The following is an 18,924-nucleotide window of genomic DNA, read 5'->3' on the forward strand; positions in this document are numbered from 1 at the left end:
TAGGTACCAGATGTTTTTCATGTCTGAGCATCATCTCAAGTCTCTTGTTTTATGTGTTTTGTCTTTGGTATTCTGAAGTTTTCAGGATAATGATTTGCATAGAAATGTACCTCATTTTTTCTACGGAGGTAGGTTTGTTTTAGCTCAAATATAAAGGTTCTAAACTACAATATGGGCAGTTTTAACAACAGCACTTCTTGGTTGATGGAAGATGTCCCATTCAGCACCTGGATATCTTTAGTGAGTCTACTGCTCGCAGAAGGTGACTAGTTATTATACTAAAGAAAGAACTACTCGAGGACATGGTGAATCTATTTTCTCAAATGCCTGATGACCACAAATGAAAGTTGCAATTATGTATATTGTAGGTGGTACCAATTGCACATTGCAACTCAGAAAAGAAAAGACAATTAAACATAGTGAAAGCTGTTTAATATTTAACAGTTTGAAGACTCTCTCTTTTGATATCTCAGGATGAGAAAGCGAAGGGCAGGGAAAGCACGGTGCATGCCCCTGTGTGAGAGTCAGGCCCTGACTGAGTTCCAGTCTGTCTTAAGCAATGCCTGCTTTTTCAGCCTTCCACTCTCTAGTTCCTCGCTCCCCAGCAGTGGTTGCTCTCACTCTTTATATTCCCTTCTGGCCTGCACATTCTTTCCTCAGCAGTCATTGCTCTCCCTCTTCCTCCAAAGATTCTCGCCTACAAATCTCCTGCTCTAATGTGTTTCCTCCCTTGGCCCCCTCTTCGCGCAGCAGCGCATGCTCTTTCACTGTCCCTCCCCCTGCCTGCTCTGTTCTCAATATTGCCTTCTCTTATTCCCTCCCTCTCCTTGGCCACTCTCCTCTCAGCAGTGCCTTCTTTCTATCCTGTCCCTTCTCCTGGGCACTACTTTCTCTGAAGTTTTGCTCTGCTTTGTAAAAGAGGGTGCTCCACTTTTCCTGGTGAGACTGACCACATCCACATCCCAGATCTTGGTGTCACGTATTTACAAAATGAAAGTTATACGGCTGTTGTGGGAAATTGGGTTATTGGTTGAGGGGAAGGGAGGTGAGCCCTTCTGAAGCAACAGTCACAATACCTGTCAGAGAAAACCTTAAAAGTTACTAAATTAATCTGCTTTAACCTTCTGGTAGCTTGGCACAAAAGCAGTCAAAATTAACTTAGAGGCAATGTGTAAAGTATTTATGCAGCATATAAACAGTAATAAAGTGAAACACAAGACAAGAAAAATCCCAACCCAATGTAGAAAAATTAGATACATTTCAATAAATGTAATTACATCAAAACAAGTCCAATCAGTACAACTGAACTTATGATTTTAAAAAGTTTTCAGTAAAATCTAGAGCCTAAAAGATCAAAGTGACAACCACGGTTATTTGGTTGCGCAAGTCCGGTATAAAATCAAGATTTAGGGTTTACTGCAATGGAGCACAAGTCAGATATACAAGGTGGATTGGACCTGGTATTGGCTTAACTTTGGACTGAGAAGAAAGTTTGAAGAAAGGAAGAAGGAAAAGGTAGAGTTCAATGGGGCAAGGCAGCAGGCTGTGCCCAAAGAGGATTCGTCATCGCTGGGGAGTGCTGGACAAAGTCTTGGTGAAGCAAATGACAATGGCAGGAAAAAGCTCTGAGCAGAAAAGGCTGAATTTCCAGGCTGAGGAGTTTGTCATTGTTGATGGAGAGCTGATCGACATTGAGCCCGGTGAAGACTATTTCCTTTCAGCTTAAACAACTTTTTGGGAGTTGAAAACCTCCAGCAGGACAAAGCTACAAGATGTAGCCAAAGAGGGCTTCACAAGACCAGATGCCATCACTGAGAAATCCCGGTGAACAGGATTTGCTGCTGTGGTGAAGAAATTAACTGGAGCTACTGCAAAGTCAAATCGAATGGCAATGTACCTTGGGTGGCTCGACTGGCAAGTAGGTTCCATTTACGGACTGTCAGTTGACAACAAAGTCTCTGCTTCTTCGGGATAAGCGGCGGTCCGGGTTAGAGCCACTGAACCCTAAACTCTTCTGGAAGGGTGCCCACTGCGTGTCACTGGCTACACGCTAAACAATGAAAAACATCCTCCTCCATTGAAGTAGATGAGGGGGCACAGCTGGGCTTCAGGAACCCTCTGTCCGGACTCTGGAATGACGAATTTCGGCGATAGCCTTTCTCAAATACGTCTGGTACTTTAGATTTTGTGGTTTATCTCTTTTTATATATCATTATATTTAGCCCCTCCTCCTAAAGTAGCGTGGGACACACATGAGCCACATTCCTATAGAGACCATTCAAACAGTCTGATGGTTAAGGACTGCAATTCCCATCATGCAGTTGGTTCATAACACGATTGAATGCCTCTTTCAGCTGGATTTTTTGTTTACTCCGAGTGAGGGGCTGATTTGGAACGTGGTGGTGAATTAAAACCGTGGCACTATGCTGGGAAACAGATTGGGTTAGAGCCACTGAACCGTGAACTCTTGTGGAAGGGTCCCCACTGCGTGTCACTGGCTACACGCTAAACAATGAAAAACATCCTCCTCTGTTGAAGTAGAGGAGGGGACACAGCAGAGCTTCAGGAACCATCTGTTCAGACCCTAGCATGACGCGTTTCGGCGATAGCCTTTCTCAAATGCCTCTGGTACTTTAGATTTTCCTGGTTCATCTCTTTTTTATACATCATAATATTAACCCTTCCACCTAAACTAGCGTGGGACACACCTGACCCATATTCCTATAGCGACCATTCAAACAGTCTGATAGTTAAGGACTGCAATGCCCATCATGCAGTTGGTTCATAACACTATTGAATGTCTCTTTCAGCCGTATTTTTTGTTTACTCCGAGTGAGGGGCTGAACTGGAACGCGCCCCCCACCCCACCCTGGAGCCAATGATGGCCCTGGGAACCGCCACCCCCCAGGGCCGGCTCTTGCAGTGTCCCGGGGTGCCAACCCCCGGGACACTGTTGTTTGGTATGGCAGGGCGGGAGCCTCGCTGCTCCCGCCCTGCCATAGCAAACTGGGTTTGAATTTTGAAAGAGAGAGCAGGAAACCTGCTCTCTCTTTCAAAATTCAAACCAATTTGCTTTTCCACACGGGGAGCTGCATGTTAGCAGCTCCCCTTATGGAAAAGCAATGCTGGCTCTCGCAGGAGGCGGGGAGCCGGCGGGACCGTGGGGGGATTGGAGACCCCCCCACGGACCCCAACAGAGAGGGCCAGCCCTGGGGGATGGGGTCCCCCGGGGCTATTAGTAGCCCGGGAGGGGGGCCACGCGGCCCCCCTCCCCAAAAAAATAAATAAAAATAAATTATGAATAAATAAATTAGAATGGCCGGTTGATAACCAATTTTATTGCCTTTTGATTGCAACAAAGAACACAGCACCATGTAGAAATACCCTTTAGAAAACAAGACCAAGATACAAGCCCATCACATTGATATAGAGAATTTGATGCACCGACAGCCAATATCAATAAGTCCACTTCCAAACTAGAGATCATATCAGTCCAAATCAGTCTCCTATGACTCCGACCCACTTGCCCCAGATAAGGCGAAACTTCCTAGGACAGCCCCTGGCCACATAGAGAGGACGTTCCTGTGCGGCACACCAGTCCACCTCCCTAAGCCAGCACGCCAACGTGGGTGCGGTATTGTTCAGCCATTGAGCGGCAATGTTCCTCTTAACTACTGCTAGCGCTGTATCAAGGAAGAGTTTCTCAGCCCTGGTGCCGTCCAGCCCCTCTGTGATACCCAGGAGAACATGTGTAGTGTCAATGGGAAGCTCCCAGCTCAAGACCCCCGAGAGTTCTCCCGCTACTGACTCCCAATACCCCTGTATCGCAGGAAAACAGCCACACCATATGGGAAAAATCAGCCTGGGAGTGGTAACAGCAGGGGCAGAGGGCATCGGGTCGAAGCCCCGCGCGGTGGAGATGCAGCGGTGTAAGGTAAGCAACATGTAAGAAGTATAATTGGACTAGCCGCAGCCTCGCCGAAACCGCAATTATTTTAGGGGCTTTCAGGGCGTCCCTCCAGTCAGCGTCATCAAGAGTCCCCAGCCACCCCTCCCACTTGTCTCGGAGCTGGGAGAGGGAGTTGGGAGTGTTGTTAGTGAGTGAGCGGTAAATACGGAAGACCCCTCCCTGACCAAGATTGCATGTCATGACTTGCGCCTCCAGGGGACTATATTCGGGGAGCGCAGTCCCGTCAGAGATATAAGAGCGGAGGGCATGGCGCAGCTGCGAGTATCGCAAAAACTGCGACGAATGGAGGGAGTGTCTGGACTGCAAATCCTGGAAGGAGTGTAAGTGGGTACCGCTCCAGACATCGCCTAGCAGGGAAATCCCGATAAAATCCCAGGGCCGAAATCCGGAAAGAGAGGCGACATTCCGGAGCCAGGTGCCGCACCACAAGGGAGTATACCGGGTCAGCTTACCCGACCAGCGGTTATGACGCAGGGAGGCCCGCCAGGTCAGGAGCACTCTACGCGTGACATCGGGGAGAGCTTGGGGGACATTGACTCTGTATAGCATCCCCTGGATAGTGGCAAGGCCAAGGGTGTGTAGTTCCAGGCGGTACGCAGGGTCGGACCAGCCGCCGTTGAACCAATCGTGTACCGCAAGAAGCCGGGTACCCAAGTAATAGAGGTAGAGGTTTGTTATCCCAAGACCACAATCAAAGGGCGGGATGCGGCATTGGGCCAGGGCCAGCCTGGGCCTCCGACCTCCCCACAAGAACTTAGTAGCCAGCTCGTCCATCTCTCGGAACCAGGACCTAGCGAACGAAAGGTGCGTATTTTGAAGCATATGTAAAAAGCGAGGCAAAATCATCATTTTAAATAGGGCTATCCTGCCCAGAGGGTTTAGGGGTAAAGTACGCCACTTAAGGAGGTCAGTGCGAACCCGCCTCACCAGAGGGGTGACGTTGAGGGACCACGCAAGATCAGGGAGAAGGGCCACCCAGTTCTCCAAATACTTGAAGGACTGCTGTCGAAGGGGGATCGTCGACTGCCAATCAAACCACTCACGAGACAAATGAAGGGGAACCAAGACAGACTTGGCCGGGTTTAACCGGAGGCGCGCTGACAGAGATCCAGAGCCTGAAGGAATCAGGGCCCCGATTGGGCCGGGTCCGCTGGGATCAGCAGCACATCGTCTACATAGAGCGCGATCTTATCCTCCACAAAGCCAGGCCACCGCCAGCCAGTGAGGGAGTAATCAGATCGAATAAGGCAGGCCAGGGGCTCCATCGCTAAAGCAAACAGGATCGGCGAGAGGGGGCATCCCTGCCGCGTACCTCGCCTGATAGCTAAGTGGTGAGATAGAGTCCCATTGACAAGGACCTGCACCCGGGGCCGATAATACAACGTCCTCACCAAGTTGCGGAAAGGAATTCCAAAGACCATCTGTTCCAACACTGCCTCTAAACAGCCCCAGTCGACCGAGTCAAACGCCTTCTCAAAGTCCACCAGAAGAAGCGACAAATAGGGGGACAGCAGGTGCCGGTTTGCCAGGGCAAGATGTAGGCGTCAAAGACAATGTCTAGTCCCTCGGAGAGGCATGAAGCTGCATTGATCTGGATGAACCAGGGTGGCCAGGTGCGGTCGTTTGTGGCTGGCCATAACAGAGGCAAAGATCTTGAGCTCAGTGTTTATAAGAGAAATGGGACGGTAGTCCGAGCAGCATCTCAAGGGGGTTCGCGATACATCTCCACTAGTGGTGAGACTAGGGTGTCTCGGTATGACGCATAAAATTCCTGGGGGAGCCCATCCGGTCCCGGCGTCTTACCAGTCGCCATGCGTGATATGGCGTCTGACACCTCTTCGGGGGTGATCGGGAGGTCTAGTGCCTCTGCCTCGGATTCACGAAGACGTGGGAGGGGGAACTGTTCCCGCTGGAGGAACTCATGAAGAGGAAGACAAGGCATCCGCGCCGAATAAAGGCAGGTATAGAAGGCGGCAAAACATTCGGCCACCGCATTCGGGGAGCGGTGAATCTCACCACTCGCATCAGCTACCTCTGGAATTATACGATTGGCCATAGGGTAAGTAGCAAGGCGGTGGAGGAGCTTCCCATTCTTATCTCCCCAGCCGTATACTCGGGCCACAGAAGACCGCCAAAGCAATCTGGCAGCTTCTGATTTCATCCCGCAGGAATGCAAGTCTCTGGTCCTGGGCAGCAGATCTATCTGCCACAGGTAGTGTCTCTAGGTGGAGGTCTGCGCCTCCAAATATGTGAGGTGGGAATCACGCTTCATACAGGTGAACTTGAGTCGGCCTTTGGCAAAGCACCAAATGGTTGCTTTGCCGGCCTCCCAAAGAGTACGAGAGGAAGACACCGACCCATGGTTAATGGTGAAGTAGAGGCGAAGCTCGGCACCCATATGGTCTTTAAACTGTTCGTCTTGGAGGAACCAGGCGTTAAATCGCCAGATCGGCCACGAGGACTGGGACGGGGAGCCGATTTGCAGCATTACCAGGGAATGATCCGACAAGCCCCTGGGAAGGATAACAATCTTTTGGATTGCCCGGCAGTCCTGAGCCGGCAGGAAAACGTAGTCTATGCGTGCATGCGTGTGGTGAGAGGCTGAGGTGTGGGTGTATTGTCGGTCTGTCGGGTACCAAAGTCTCCAGGCATCCCCGAGACCCAGGCTGGAGGCCCATGTCGAGTGGAGGCCAGACCGGGCAGTTCTGTAGGTGGAGGGAGGCGAAGCGTTGTCTCGGCTGGGGTCCATGACTGCATTAAAGTCGACCCCAACGACAGTCATTCCTAAGGGTAGGGCAGCGACCTCTGAGGTAAGTCTCTGGAGTGTGGAGGCCAGCAGGGTGGGAGGGGAATAGACAGCTAGTAAATTAAGAGGGCGATCTCCGAGGGTCCCCTCCAGGAGAATAAAGCAGCCCTGAGGGTCCTGCGTCACTTTGCATACAACCAGGGGAAGGGAACGACGCACCAAAATAGCCACTCCTCGCGAACCCCTGCTAAATCCAGAGTGTCAGACTCCGCCATAGCCATGCCGCGCCAGGAAGGGGCAATGGTTGCCCATGAAGTGGGTCTCTTGGAGCATAAGTATGTCTGCAGCTTGACGCTGGGCATATCGCAGGACAGCTGTGCGCTTGACCTTATCTAACAGGCCATTAACATTCCAGGACAGTATCTGGAGTCACGTACCGTCGTCAGAATCACCAGGCAGGGGTAAGGCGTGCAGGGGGCCGGGCTGGGGCAAGCACAACAGAGATCGTGAACGCGGGACTGCTGCTAGAGCTGGTGAGAATGGTGTCATTGTGCAAGGTGGTACGCGTGCGCCAAGAGGAGTGAAAATGCAAGGGGTAACAAACGGGGTTGCGATTCTGGGCATTTCCCGGTCGTGTCCCAGGTCTGCAGGCAGGTTGGTGCAAAACAAAAACAAAACAACATACAATGAAAACACGGGACAATGGTCCCCGCCCCCAACCCAAACCCTACCCCCACCCTATACTTCAGGAACGGAAGCATCTGTCGCCCAAACAATGAGTTATTAACAAAAGGCCAAACTAGAACGCTTGGGAATGGGGTAAACATGGAGGACCCCTCCTCATCTCAGGATGTGCATAGGCAAGTCCGTCGGGAATGGAAGAACGAGCGAGCCGGCATGCCCGGCAGGCAGAGGCGAGCTCAGGCAGGGCCCAAGAGGAGCGTCGGACTACGTTAGAGATCTGTATCAGGCAGGTCCAGCGGCGACGGGCGGGGCGAAGCATAGGGGTGGGCGGAATTTGCAAAATTAACTTTCGCAAATTATCGCGAAAATGCAGAAAATCTCCGCAAACACGCCGGAAATATCGCGAAGACGCAGAAGTTTTTTTGCCGCCTGTTCGCGGTATTTTTTGCGTGATCGCGGGTCGCCAACTTACCCATGCGGTTGCTCACGGGCGCGGCCATCTTGTTTTCACTTGTCCCGCCCTCTCGCGATTCTTACTTCCTGTTCCGGGTCGCGCAATGCATGTTCGCGCCTGTTCGCGGTCGATATTTCCTGTTCGCGACCGCTTTTACTTGATCGCGTTGCTTTTTGCTTGCTCGGGGAGAAAATATCGCGCGAACTTGCGCACGTGGTCGCAATGGGCGCGGCCATCTTGTTTTTCACTCTATTGCATGGTTCTGGGGCCTGATTTTCAATCCTCCCTAAATCTTTTCAATCCTTTGTTTATAGCCACTTTTTTTGGATCTTTATTACTTATTATTTCTCTAACTATTTTCCTGCTTCTATATTTTTGGTTTTTGTCTACTTTTTTTTTTGTTTTTTAGCTACTTTTTCTCTTTCTATTGCCTGCTATTTATTTCCTTTACTCCTTTATTTATTTTACCTTTTCTTTCCCGCCCCGTCCCCAGAACCATGTCCAAGGGTAGGGCTGTTCGCCGGCGCAGCCAGAGCTGCGACCGCCTTCCTTGCGGAAGGCGGCGCCCACAAGGGGTGCAGGCACGGGCCTTATTTGGGGAGGTGGAGTTGGCTGCACTAATTTTCTTTGTGCAGCGCCACCTCCCCTCAACCCTGGCAGCAGGTGACAGGCCTGGGTCCGGGTACGGCCTCCGGGAGCGTCGGCAGCGGTGGGGGAAGGTGCGCCGGGCAGTGTCGCGCATCTCTGGGGTCCGGCGCACCCAGGCACAGCTGACATCCTGGACCGTGAGCAGGACCTGCTGGACCTGCTAGGAGTGGAGGTCCCGGGGCTTGGTGAGTACCTATTTAATTATTACAACTTTGTGTCTGTTCTTCTGCTCTATGTTATATATTGCGAATATCTTTTTTTCCTTCCAACCAGCTAGAATGTTGCTGCTTACAATACATTCCAGGTTAATAACGTTTAAAAGTCTTCTGTGATTATGACACCGGTGCTCTTCTGCGCTACTACTAATATTACTTGTTTGCAGCTTTGCGTTTGCGCTTGCTTAGCATGATTTTTTACGAGTTTATTTTAGAGAAATTAAGTTACGTAATACTACAGTGACTCACGTCCACTCCTTACTTTGTCCTGTCACTAATAGATAGGGGCGGATTGATACTTAGGTTTAGGTACTTTGTATGAGCTTCTAATTGGTTAGTGGTATGCGTGATGCCCCCCCTCACTCAGTTACGTGACGTGCTGCTAGTACGGCAGTCTTTAGAACCTTTTCTAGTTTGTTCAATGAGTGGAGGTAGGCTTAGCAGTTACTTAGCAGTAGCAGATCAGCATCAATCAAACCAAAATTTGGTGTATACAAAAAATTTAGTCATGTTCATGTGTCCTCCATGATCGGACCATACGCATTGTTGAGGAATACAGTGGAAATGCATACTTAATGTACAATTGGCATGCCTGGAATAGGTGGGCTAGGTTGGGTGGTACGTTGTACTACTACTTAGACTTAGTTGTAACTTAGTTTTCTGGAATCAGAATGGAAGTCTGGATTACTGTTGATAAATAGTAACTTAAGTAGTCGAACTGCGAATCCCCCGATATTACATGTTGACCAGATGAGATCGGTCAATGTAGTTATTGCAATTGTTGTTTACATAAGTGTTTTTTGACCGTTGTTGAAAAATATTGTATTTGTTTGACACCATCCATCAATGTTTGTCTCTTTCTTATATCTTTCCTGTTCATCAGCACCCAGGGGCAGACCGACAGGGACTGGGCAGTCGGCGGGACAGGAACACCACCAGGAGGACACCGCTGAGGGCTCTTCTGCTGGCCCCAGTAAGTCTTCTTGTTTTGAATAATATTTCTTATTCCATAACTTTTACTGCCCCATTTTTCCCGAACTATAGTGTGTTTCCAAATGCTATTTTTTTACCACCAATTATCCTTCGATCTGTACGGTTTCAAAAATCTTATCCCTGCCTCCGCTATGATGACTCTGAGTACTACTACTACTACTACATACTATCAGTCTGTCTGTACTGTAGTAGCTAGTCTTGCCCAGTTGGCCAGTGCCACTCTTTGTGAAAGGTTGTAATATAAAACTCATATTCACCAGTAGCTCGTACAATCCGTTGGGTCGTTGTCTTGTACTACTTTTACTCTTATTGATGTTGAGGCTTTGAAAATTCACAGCAACAACAGCCCTACCAGATTTCTTAATATTTTGATATGATACCCTATAGGACATACCACTGTTGTAGGGATCTTGCACATACATTTGCACCATAAAATAGGATGTTGGTGATGGTAGGTTGGACCTTCCTTGCACACCTCAATCAGAAATTCCGCACCCACCACAATTCCACTGCTTGACTATAGTACTGTCTTGTCATACCTATTAGGTCTCGGAACCCTCCCTCCAAGATACCCAACAAGTACACAACCCAGAACATAACACACCCAACCTCTGTCGTGGAAGCAATTCACATGCACACCCTTACTTTAATTTGCTCACTCGTGTAAGTTAGTCCACACCAAATACCACCAAGTCTATGTAAGTTTAAAATGTTTATTTCAATTTGAGAAGGTCTGTACACTGTTTTCTTAGCAGCACCAACCGGCAAATCAATAACATTAAAACAATATACATTGTTACACTTATACAGTTGGGAATTAAATCATGATAACTGAACAGTGGTGGAAGGCAGCACCACCATCCCATAGCAATTTAGTTTATATACATTTATAAATGAAGATGTGAGTGAAGGGACCCCTCACCTCAGAAGAACCTAGTACTGGTACTTGGTGCATCGTTCAGAAGCTCTGGTTCGTAGAAGGGAATCTTGCGTCTGTAATGCGAAAAAAGAAATGGTGTGCGTTAGTATATTGCAACTTGCAAGCATTTCTCAGCCGTGCCAAAAAGTGTAGCATCTATGGATAAGCAATATGGACTAACAGTAACAGTAGTACACCAGTTCTTCCTAAAAAAGTGGCTTGTTAATGTTTGTTGACCGCTTGTACGCAGCGCGTAGACTAGACAGTAGCAGTGTGAGGCAGGCCATGTGGGCTCAAAGGTGTCTTAAGAAGCTGCAAGGTAAAGGTAACGTCACATGTGCATGGCTAGGGCTAATCAAGCAAAGGCTACAATGATCATATAACTATTAGTGTCTACTCTACTACTACCTGATTTGTACTAGTGATGTATGTTAGTATTAACTCATTTTTCAACCTTGCTACTGATCAATAGGGGGGAGGTGTATATGACGCCTAATAAATGTGTAATGTTTTCTAGGCGCACTACCGGCCACCATTGCCGGGGCCAGCGAAGGCGACGCGGAGGGCGAGGATGCGGCAGTTGCAGATAGCAACGGAGCGGTAGGGGGAGTGGCAGCACCAGTGGCAGGCGGTGGTAAGTTAGATTCATAATCCTTAACTATTGTTGAACTTGACAGCACACTCACTGCAAGGGTGTACTGTATGTATATGTATACTGTACAGTTGTGACTTAGGGCCCCATTAGGATGGTGGGCGTATTGCCCCCGCCGGGCCGGCTGGAATTCACTGCCGTCACCGCAGGGGCAAACCTCCCGCCATCCCTGTAGAAAATATTCAGACATGTCCAGGCGGAAAAGGGTTCAATATGGCGGTGGTGTCTCTCTCACCACACCGCCAGCCATATAATCTGCATTTTGGAATGCCTTTGCGTGGCGGCATTGCCGTCCGCCACAGAAAGGCATGCACACATTGCAGAGTATGTTTGGGGGCCCCCATGGAGGGTACCTACCTGTGCTATGGTACCCCCCGACTTTCAAAGCAAAACGTGACAGGCTCTGTGCGGGGCCCGTCATGTTGTGCTTGGAAAAGCAGCACAACATTTTAGCATTGCTTTCAGCAAAGCCAACCAGAATTTAAATTTTAAAAAACAGGGTGCGCCTGCCACTGTGCCGGGCGCATCATCCTAATTAATTGTCCCCACGGGACCCCCACCCTTTTTAGCAGTCGGATGGCGGGCGGACAAAGTCCGCCCGCTATCCGATGTCGTAAGTAAGTATGAGTTGTTGGGCACGTTTGAAGAGTGAACTAGAAGACTAGAATTCCCTTTAATTGGTATAGGACTAGGAGCCGGAGTATTGAGTAACCAATGGCCTCATCTATCTGATTTCAACTCCGCTTTGAAAGTTTTATGGAGAAGAGCACCTGGTGCACTGTTCAACTAAAAAGTGTAAGACAGGTGGAAGGAAGAAGGACGGGCGACATTTAAAATGTTATGTACTACTGTGCTTTATTTTATAGTGCTACTCTACCGTGCCACTATGTGTATAAATAATTACCTCGTCCTACTGTTTTATTAAGACTATATTTTACAATTGTCTTGTTTTTTTCTTTTTGATACACAGCTACTCCGAAACTCAACCGGAAGGAGTTGGCCGCCAAGGCACGGCGCCGGAAGCTGCAGGCAATCCAGCAGGAATACCGGTGGCTGGTGGTCCTAGCCGAGGAGGAGGAGGAGACTGCAGCAGCAATTCAAGCCTCCTCCAGTGCCCCGGGCCCCAGCCACCGCCCTCCAGCGGTACGGCGCCACCGTCTGGCGGCTGCCCGCTGCCACCGCGCCATCTCTGGTGCCCCCCCCACTGTGGCTGCAACTGCCGCGGCCTTAGACGCCGCGTCGCCAATTTAGAGGACGAGATGCGCCAGATGCGTGTCCTCCTCCAGTCCCGCCCCACCAGTTAGTCCCTGTCACTGCCCCTTTTTTAATTCCTGTTCTTGTTCTTTACTCGTTTGGCCGTTAAGACTTTTTTCTACTGTGGACAGTGGTTGGGGTTAGGGAGGGGGGTGGGTCAGCTTTTGTGGGTTTAGTTTATTTTTGTTAGGGTAAATTAAATATATTTTTCTATGTTACATGCAATGTTGTTAATGTTTTGTAGGTGGGGTAACTGTTTTACATCACACTGTTTCCTTGCTGGTGCATGGCCGCCCATAGCCTGTGTTTGATTTCAATAATTTGCTGACTGTACAAGACACAAACAGATAGATGCGACACACCTCACTCATTGACTGGTCCTTCTAGTACTTTCAGTCTGTCCTCTAGTCTATGCATTCTTTGGAGTGGTGTGTGAAAATGAAATCATTGACAACATGTCCATTATTAATTCTGCCTCCCCCAAACTTCTCTCTTACCGGTGCTTGATGTTTATGTCCAACTGTGGCACAGCACTGGCTGCATGGTGAAGATGGTTTCCTTTTTCATACATGCCATGATTGGGGTGGTGGTAGTATAGTAGTAGTAGTAGACACTGGCAGGGTGGCAGCATTTCCAATAAAAGAAAAGGAGACAGTCAATCGCCTTTCAGAGACTGTTAGAGGAGTAGTTGAATGAAGTACATTACAGAACTTACCGAGCAACAATTATATGCTCAAATATTTGACAAAAAAACTGAATGGTGGTTATGAGGATAGCCTACTAGACAGAGTTACAAACTATAGTTGTGTCAACTCGAGTCACTTGACTATGCCTACAGTCTAACAGTTAGTGCTGTATATGAGGAATGACAACAAACAAATCCAATCAATGCCGGCAATTCATGCTGAGGTATATGTTCCTTTGTTAAATAAAATAACCTCTGAAATATCCTACTCATGGGTGGGCAAGCAGAAGAAGATCATCGCTCTGCATTGAAATTGAAGTAGTGTTGCTTTCACCACATCCGCCCCAGCAAGTGTGTGATTAAGTATTGGTGTAAATTTAATTTAGTTACACCTCGACAATAAGTCACACAGCCCGGGGGAAGAGGGTTAGGGTTTGTTGAATGGATGGGAAGGGGGATTTTGGGAAAGGTTTGACATAGAAAAACAGTATGCATACATAGACAAACAAACGACAATCATTGAAGACTACCATATCCATATGTTAAGGGAGAAAAAGGCAATGCATGCATGATGATGAGAGACCTGGATTACATACACTTCTATTTTTTGTTCTGTTCCGGCCTTAATACTTTAACAGATAGCAAATAGAAATTTTAAATATTGGTAGTGAAGAATCGTAAACACAGAGCAAACCTAATGATGATTGATAATAACAACACACTGTTGTAAAGATTGTATACAAGATATTAATCAAATTATTTAAAAGAAGTTGAAAGTGGAAACTGTTACTGTCTTATCTTGGTCAAAAATGTGGACTGGATTTTTGCATCTCGGCATTCCTCTTGCTCCTCTCGTCCATCAATCTAGGGTGTGTCGCCTCGCCACTCGCCACTGCCCGGCTGGAAAAAAAGGTGATTGATTGGTAAGGTAATTAATATGCATTGTAATGTTTTACAAAGTTTTGGCCAAGGCCCGGACTGTAATTTTAGATTGAAAACCAAAGTTGAGAAATCAAGTGAAAACAAATGCACAAGTGATGGTGTAGTGCAACAAGAACACTTTCCGAGGTGGCATGTATGCATATGCATCATCTCTACTCTAGTCTGTTTCCAGCATTGACCTTCAACAGTAACAGGAGAGATCAGGCCCACAGTGCTTACCATTAGCACATCCTACGTTAACACTTTAGAGTCCTTTTTTTTCTCTCAAAGAGTTGGACAAACGCAAAGCACATTATCCATTCCAAACATAGCATTTTACAGTTTAAGTTAGTAAAATCAATGCACTGCAGTCATCCCACCGCTACACTCTATTCAACTTCTACACAGACATTTGGGTCTGCTGTGGTTGTTGTTGACGTGTTTATCTTTAGGCTTTTCCGTTTTATGCCACTCCTGAAACATCCTCCTCCTGACTTCATCATCATCTCTGATACTTTTACTGACTGAAGATCGGCCTGCAGTATAAGTATAATATTTATGACACAACAAGAGTAGAAATATAAATATTACTGACTTGAGTCATTCTTTATTGTGTACAGAAAGATAGATTACTACTAGTACACTTTGACATCACTTTGTGCACAACAAACAAACAACGCAAACACAAAGACCAATAGCTCAGAGTCAGGTGTCCAATGCATGCCATTAATTGTCATCATTCATTACATGTTCCTTCTCATCTTAAGTTAACGGGCCATCTCTTTCACCATCATCATGATGGACGGTGCTGTTAAGTCACAGTCATTTGCATTGCGCAGATTGAGTGAGTCCCCTTCCTGTATTGAATTAAAAGCAATGTATCACCAAGATGCAGGAGAAGTACACATTTCTTGTTTGCAAGAAGGGGAAAATTAGTGTGTTCTGTAGAAAGTTGATTAGTGGCAGTGCACAATTACATCAATTCATGCGCAACACACACAACAAAATCTACATCATTCAGTCTGCGATTCTGCGGCCAATGCATGGCATCAATCATTACCTGTTCCATCTCATCTTGTTAACGCTGCAGGCCGTCTCTTTCGCCATCATCATGATGGACACTTGCGACAGGGCAAGCCAGATAGCTTATCGCCAGCCTGCTGAGCTGTGGCCATTCAGACCTTTTCCTATACCAATACTGCACTGGGTTTTGATCAACGTACACCTCTGTTGGGTCGTCCAGATAGGCCTGGACCATCCGCTCAATGTTCAGGGTTGCTGCTGGTAAGCTTTTGTGCTGTTTTTTCTGTGCATCAGCACTGTGCTTACAATAGCCCATCTTTACATACCAATCTGATAATGATTGTACTCGGCCTAATGATCCAGTTATTGTTTCTGTAGTCGATGGTGATAGTGAGTGTTGTGATTGTGAGCCAACCGCACTGCCCTCAGCCGACGAAGTTGCACTTGATTCTGCATGGCCTCCTTCAGTATCAGTACTTGTTGTGGGTTGATGTGGCGGGCTTTTAATTAGCAGCCCTTCCTTTTCAAACTTAATGGCTGCTTCAGCTATACAACTTTTGTAGCGGGCAACATCATTGTCGGAAAAAGCAAGGAATGTCTTCACTAGTCCTAATTTTGCACGTGGATCCAGAATTGTGGCACAAATGTAATGTTTTTGTGACAAAATTTTATTTTGTATCCTTACATTTTCAGTTAAGCGCCTGGATAAGCTCTCCACCAAGTCGTGGGCTTGCCTTCTGTCCTCTACACCTTTGTAGGATTCAGACACATTATTCAGCTCATGCTCTAGCATTTGCAACAATGGGATAGCTTGGCCCATTGTACAGTCCTCCTTGCTGACTTCACGTGTGAAGACCTCAAAAGGAGACAGCATCTCAGTCAGGCATTTAATTAGGGTCCATTGCTCCCTCTGAAGGGTCATGCCTTTAACACTAGCAACACTGCTTCTGTACCAGACATATTCATGGAGTGACCTGTGCTGTTCGTACAGACGATCAAGCATGTAATAAGTTGAGTTCCAACGTGTTGCCACCTCCTGGATGAGTGCCTTGACTGGCATCCTAAATTCACGTTGGATGATCCTCAGCTGCTTCCGAGCTTTAAAAGAATGGCTGAAATGAGTGCATATTCTTCGGCAGATGGCCAGTAAATTGCTGACTATGGGTTCTTTTTTCAGAAAGTCTTGCACTATAATGTTTATGCAGTGTGCCAAACATGGAACCCTGAAATAGGAACCAAGTTCCATGGCCTTAAGTACATTACTGCCATTGTCTGTGGCAACAAAACCAATACCAAGCCCTCTAAGCCGCAGCCATTCCAAAACCTTGGTGCGAAACTCTTCTAAAATGTTTTCAGCCGTATGAGGTTTCTCCATGGCGAACATGGCTACAGTTGCATGTTTCCGAGTACCTTCAAAAATCGCAGCTGTGTCAACAACACCTCGTGCAGATAGTTGATCTCTAACCCCCACAAAAGAGATCCAGTGTGCAGTGATGCACATGTAATCTGTGGCTTGGCAACTGCTCCACATGTCTGTTGACAGGTGGATATTGTGCACAGCACTCTGCTGCAAACCTTGACCAACCAATTTCAGCACATCATGATGTAGTGACGGAACAGCAATTCGTGCAAAATAGGACCGGCTGGGAACCTTCCATTTCGGGCAGATGGCAGACACAAATTCAAGGAAACCCACCCCTTCCACAAATGAAAAAGGAAGAAGGTCCAGCGCTAACATTTTAGCCAGCTTCGCATTGTACAATCGTGCCGTTGGGTGGTTGCGTTGGAACTGCCCCTCCAACCTAAACATGCTGTCAATGCTAGGCTGGCTTACTTTCCTTAGTGGTGCTGTTTTCATTAACCCACTAAGGCTCAACGACACAGATTGTCTCATTGAGGTAGTCGCCGGTCGCCTTGGTGTCTCATCCTGACTCTGAGAATGGCTTTTACTGCGGTGCCACTCTGATGTTACTGAGGAGGATGTGGGCGTTACCACTGCAGTACTGGGGACAGGGCTAGAAATGCCTCCCTGTTCTTCACCTGCCACCACAATATTATCGCTCCCTGATTCCTGACCAACTTCAATGGGTTGAGTTTTTCTACTTTCTTTTAACTTAAGTAGGTGATCCTCCCACACAATAGTGTGGTGTATTTTTAGATGACTTGCTTGTCCTCCGGTACCATAGTTTGTACCAAGCTTACCACGCCGAACACCTTGCCGACAAATTGAGCATATAGCAACGTTCTCCTCCTTGGCGCTAACAGAAAAGAAGTCCCAAACTGGGGAGGAGAACTTTCTGGCACTGCTGGATGTGCCACTTTCACCACCAGATGAACTTGAGGGGGTGCTTGAAAATATGTGACCCTGTCCACCTACACTGTGACTTTTACTACCACTACCTACTGAGATGGTTGAGCTGGATGTAGGTCCCTGCCGGGCCTTGGAAAATATGGCAGCTGGAGGTAGTGGTGGTGTAACCTGTGTTGGTGAGATCCGTGCTACATCCCGCTCAGTAGCAGCCTTTCTGGATAGGGTGAGAATGTCGGTCTCCAATCCCTTTGAGGCGGGAGTAATGTGCGTGATGACTGGCTCGTCTTCATCAACATCATCACCCCCCTCTTTTACATCTACCTCCATAACTCTAAGTTTTTCTGGGACCTTCCTTTTCAGAAGCAATGTCTTGTGGCGTACATCACTCTCAGACCGAGCTGGTGGGACCCAAGTGTCATCACGATCATCAGAAGCGGGGCTTGAAGAAGAAGATGATGGACTAAGCCTCCTTTTCCTTGCTGGTGGTCTGGAAGACAATTGATCTTCTGAAACAGTGGTTTGACTTCGCTCCACTTTGTCTGCAGGAAGCTCGATTTCCTGAAATGCCCCTACGTCAGGAGCAACAACTACTATGGTGGGCTGTTGCGGCAGCTGCTGCTGTTCTGGTTGCGGTGGCTGCTGCTGTTCTGGTTGCGGCGGCTGCTGCTGTTCTGGTTGCGGCGGCTGCTGCTGTTCTGGTTGCGGCGGCTGCTGCTGTTCTGGTTGCGGCGGCTTGACACTGATCTGCTGAGTTTGCGCCTGCGTTGAACTTGATTGTGTACTACTTTGCGGTAATGACATTTCTTGAACATCGCTGCTCGTTAGTAGACTGGCTACCTCTGCGACACTAAAGCCCTTGGGCCTAGGTTGGTGGGTTTGGACCGCTGTACTGCTACCAGCTTGGTTCCCGGACAATGCTTTGGTGCCAAAAAAAACATTGTCCGGCACACCACCAGTCGTGGTTAATGGCACTTCCTTTTTCTGTTCCTTCTTGTCACCGGCAACTTTCTTGGTACTGGACCTGGTACCTTTCTTTGGGGCCATCTTCTTCAGATGTCAGGCAGGAGGCAGATGCACAACAAGTTCTGGTCACACGTGGGCGTGATGCGCAGCAGGACTTCTGTCTGGCTGGCAGTACAACGGGTAGCCAGGTGAAGCCGATGACACCTCCTACTCTTCTTTTGTGCACCTAAAAGCAAAGAAGACAGGAGAAGAACATCAGTGAAATGTTGCATTTGTTGTTGTGGTTCAGTTACTTAGTACTGTACTAGTGCAAACAAAAGATAGTCTAGCCATTTATGACTATTTTTTTTTAACTAGAGCTATGTTATACTACTAGTACTGTGTACAGCCACACACTACACTCTCAGGAAGGATAGGAAAGTTAATAATAAACAACAAAATAAAAATCTAATGGAAGTGGGGTGGACCATTGCATTATTTGAGCAT

The 18,924-nt window shown here is 47.7% G+C and overlaps 1 protein-coding gene across 6 annotated transcripts in view; it reads right to left on the reverse strand.

The window, feature by feature from the left end:
- The window catches only part of LOC146808888 (phospholipase A2 inhibitor gamma subunit B-like), a 1,090,687-nt gene that overhangs the window by 493,086 nt on the left and 578,677 nt on the right, over positions 1 to 18,924 (reverse strand). The window lies entirely within an intron of this gene.

Source organism: Triturus cristatus, chromosome 7 (assembly GCF_964204655.1).
Source record: "Triturus cristatus chromosome 7, aTriCri1.1, whole genome shotgun sequence".
Lineage (NCBI taxonomy): Eukaryota > Metazoa > Chordata > Amphibia > Caudata > Salamandridae > Triturus > Triturus cristatus.